The sequence below is a fragment of the Solanum tuberosum genome, unplaced genomic scaffold, assembly GCF_000226075.1.
Source record: "Solanum tuberosum cultivar DM 1-3 516 R44 unplaced genomic scaffold, SolTub_3.0 scf00005, whole genome shotgun sequence".
In the NCBI taxonomy this organism is placed as follows: Eukaryota; Viridiplantae; Streptophyta; class Magnoliopsida; order Solanales; family Solanaceae; genus Solanum; species Solanum tuberosum.
Window position 1 is genome coordinate 1,505,186 of NW_006238931.1, and position 4,319 is coordinate 1,509,504.

Sequence of the window (4,319 nt, forward strand, 5' to 3'; positions counted from 1 at the left end):
TGTGTCTATCTAGTGTTGACACTTAGCTTTAAAAAGTTGTTAAGTTGTTAAAGTTATAAAGCTATTTAAATAAGTTAAATTAAATAATGCGGTTTTGTTGATGGATTTAGTTGTTGGAATTAAGTCAAAACTATTGTTGTTAAAGTTAAAAAGTTGTTATGTTGTTTAAATAAATTAAAATAAATAATGTGGTTTAGTTGGTGGATTTTAGTTGTTGTATTAAGTCAAAACTAAACTAGTTAAAGTTGTTATGTTGTTTAAATAAGTTAAATTAAATAATGCGGTTTTGTTGATGGATTTAGTTGTTGGAATTAAGTCAAAACTATTGTTGTTAAAGTTAAAAAGTTGTTATGTTGTTTAAATAAGTTAAAATAAATAACGTGGTTTAGTTGGTGGTAAGTTCAAATTCAAAACTTTTAAATAAATAATTAGTTGATTCATATATATTGTTATAAATTTAGTTTTATTTATAGGAAAAAGAATTGGCACATACTCCCATTGAACCAGAGGTTTTCAAGAAGACTCATGTCAGGAAGAAAGAAAATGAGATCATGTGTGGGTGGAGGAAAGGACCGAACGAACTTCTGTAAGTTATTTAATATGAATAATATATATTAATAGTGAATATATTTATGATATGTATATATAGTGATGTCAATTTTTATATTTAATATGCAGAATGACTTTCATCAGTAATTCGCTGAGAATCTAGATAGTTCGGTTCAATTGACACCTGAACTTTCCACCTAGATTTGGAAAGAAAAAGTGGTAGGGGGACACACAAGGGTAGAGTATATGGTCTAGGCTCTCGAAACGATGTAAGATGACTCCAGTCAGGCATAGAAGGAATTGGATCGTCACGTCAAGCCGAGGCATTTGATGGTGTTCAGATTGCTGCTATGTCATCTCAAATAACTAAGTTTACAGAGGCACTAGCAGATTCGGAGCAGAGAAGAGTAGCTGAACAAGAAAGTATGAGTGAGACCGTTCAACAAATCAAAGAACAAGTGATGAACCTCTCTCGTCGACCTACTACTTCGGCTCCCGATGACACCGACGACGAGAGTGATGATGATGATTATGTAGAACCCACTCCCCTAGTTTAGATCTCTAGACATTTATGAACTTTTTGTAATTTTGAAATGAAATTTGAAAGACTTTATCAGTCTTTAATTTGTTGATTTTAGATACTTTTTAATGTTATTTTAAGTTTTGTTGTTTTAGTATTATTTATAATTGTGTGTTTGATTGGGCTGAATAGTGTAGAATTGAATTGAATTGCATTTGCAGGTGGGCAACAGAAACTGCCAGGTTCTGCTTTCAAAAATATTGCAGGAAAAGCGACGGACAGTGTTGTTTTGTCCGTCGCTTTTCTGGGTTTTATTTTTTTTAAATCCCAGAAAAGCGATGGACAACGTGGTTTTATTCGTCGCTTTTTTGGGTTTTATTTTTTTTAAAATCTCAGAAAAGCGACGGACAACATGGTTTTATCCGTCGTTTTTCAGGAATTTTCAAAAATAAAATTTCCAGAAAAGCGACGTACTGCGTCTCTTTTTAGAAATAAAAAAAATTAAAATTAAAATAAAGCAATGGAGTCCGTCGCTTTTGTTAAAAAAAAAATCAAAAAGAAGAAGTAAAAAAGTGACGTTGTCCGTCGCTTTTTGAAAAGCGACGCAGTCCGTCGCTTTTGGCCGTCGTTTTTTGACATATTTTTAGTAGTGAGAATGGAGTTGCTGAAAGAAAGCTTGCCTATCTTACCTCAGTTTGTGTTTCATGGTTGCATGACAAGAATCTTCCTCGAAAGCTTTGGGCTGAAGCTATTCAATGTGGATGCCATGTGATAAATAGGTTGCCTCCTTGGCTAGGTACACAGAAATCCCCTTTAGTCAGAAGCCAAATGTGAACTATTTTTGAGTTTTTGGTTTTGTGTGTTATGTTCATGTTCCCAGAACTAATAGAACCAAACTTGATCCGAAAGCAAGAAAATGTGTATTTGTTGGCTATGATTCTTATAGGAAGGGTGGGAGATGCATGGATCCAAAGACAAATAGGTTTACCATTTCTAGAGACGTGGTTTTTGATGAAGTGGCATCCTTATTTTCTGCTCAAAAGGTTATAGTTCTTGGAGATGATCAAGATAATTTAGAGCTATTATTTCCTAAAGTAAATGGGCCAACACCTAGTAATGAAGAGGCAGAAAGTGTATCTCCAAGTCAGAACATTTCAAGGGAAGGAGATGGTGAACATCAAGCAACGAGAAGGTCAACAAGGGAGAAAAAGCAGTCGGACTACCTCAAGGATTATGAGGTAAAACTTAAAAATTATTTGGTGACCTCGTGTTTCTTTACAGGAGCATCAACTACAGAAGAACCATTAAGTTATAAAGAAGCAAATGGTTGTCCAGATTGGGAAAGAGAAATGCAAGAAGAAATTGATGCTTTAGACAAGAATGAAACCTGGGAATTGGTACCTAAACCAGAAAAATGCGATCGAGTTACTTGCAAATGGATATTTTGCTTGAAGAAAAAATAAGATGGTACCATTGACAGGTTTAAAGCTCGTCTAGTTGCTTGTGGGTTCTCTCAAAACTATGGATTAGATTATGAGGAGTCGTTTAGTCCGGTGGCGAAGATGGTGACAATAAGGTCACTTATTTCTCTAGTTGCTTTCAAAGGTTGGAATATGTGACAGCTCGATGTAAAAATGCATTTCTTTATGGAGAGTTGGATTAAGAAGTATTTATGGAGCAACTTCACGGTTTTGTCTCCAAGCAATTTCCAACTCATGTTTGCCATTTGAAGAAAGCTCCATATGGCCTCAAGCAAGCACCACGAGCTTGGTATGGTAAAGTTGCTCAATACCTAATTTTTGTGGTTTTAGAGTTTCTGACTCAAATTCTAGTTTATTTATGAAATTAGAATCAAGTGTGCATCTCCTGATACTATTATATGTTGATGATATGATGATAAATGGAGATAATGAATTAGAAATTTCTAATTTAAGGAATGACCTATCTGTTCGTTTTGAGATGAAAAATTTGGGGCAGATTAGATGTTTTCTTGGCTTGGAAGTGAAAAAATTAGATCAAGGCTATTTTGTGTCTCAAAAAGGTTATGCAGAGAGTCTCTTAGAGTGTTTCAGCATTGGGAAGTTGAAAGAAAAGGCTACTCCAATGGAGCCAAATCTCAAGTTGAAGAAGGATGAAGGCCAGACTTTGAAGGATGCGATGAAGTTCCGACAACTAGTTGGAAGTTTGATCTATCTGACTATCACAAGGCCAGAAATATGTTATTCAGTTGGTGTTGTTTCTCAGTTTATGCATAGTCTAACAACTTCTCATTTAGATGCAACAAAAAGGATTTTGCGCTATGTGAATGAATCTCTTTGTCATGGACTTTGGTACAAGAGGTGTGCAATATTTTATTGAGTGTATTTACTGATGCAAATTGGGCAGGTGATTCAAATGATCGTCGCTCGACTTCAGGTTACTATTTTAGTACTGGGTCAGCAGTGGTTTCCTGGTGCAGCAAGAAACAAGATGTTGTTGCTTTGTCTACCACCGAAGCTGAATATATTGCAGCAACCATGGCTGCACAAGAGTGTATTTGGTTGAAAATATTGATCAAAGACATGTCCCACAAAGTAGACTATGCTATGAAAATCAAGTGTGACAACGAAAGTGCCATCAAACTTGCGTCAAATCAAGTTTTTCATGCTCGAACAAAGCATATTAGATCCAACATCATTTTGTTTGTGAGAAAGTTCTAAGTGAAGAGATTGAACTGACAATTGTTCGTACCAACACTCAAGTTGTTGATATATTCACTAAAGCTTTGGAGAAGTCTAAGTTTCAATACTTTCGAATAGGGTTGTACATAACCGGGTTAGTTCGGATTTTTCAAATATCAAACCAAACCATTTGAGTCGGCTTTTTAAATCTATAAACCAAACCAAACCAACAAAACTCGGGTTTTTCAACCTTGGATTTTTTTGGGTTTTTCGGATTTTCGAATTTTCGAATTTTTTCGGTAAAGTATTCATACAAACATATAATTTACTTGTACTTCAAATATTTCTTTAGTCCTACCAAAATACAACTATCTAAGGTGTTTCTTAAGAAAATAACACAAAATATGATATGAGTAATGATACTAAAATATCCAACAAAATAATAATAATAATGAAATCGCGTAAAACAAATATTGCAAATTAACAAGTCATAATGAAAATGATCATAATTTAAAAGTACTAAATCATACTAAAATAAGTTTAATAAGTATTAGTTACATGACTAAATATTAAAGGAAATTAAAATTAGA

The 4,319-nt window shown here is 34.1% G+C and overlaps 1 long non-coding RNA gene across 4 annotated transcripts in view; it reads left to right on the plus strand.

The window, feature by feature from the left end:
- LOC102595928 (uncharacterized) overlaps positions 1-776 on the plus strand; it is a 6,838-nt gene extending 6,062 nt beyond the window's left edge. For 2 of the 4 annotated variants that reach the window (XR_001473416.1, XR_366581.2), the window contains exon 4: positions 474-490. This is a non-coding gene — a long non-coding RNA (uncharacterized lncRNA). Of the gene's footprint in view, positions 1-473; positions 491-678; positions 692-750 lie in introns of those variants that run through there. The other 2 variants (XR_001473417.1, XR_001473425.1) reach the window with 2 other exon arrangements.
- The last annotated feature ends 3,543 nt before the right edge of the window (positions 777-4,319 follow it).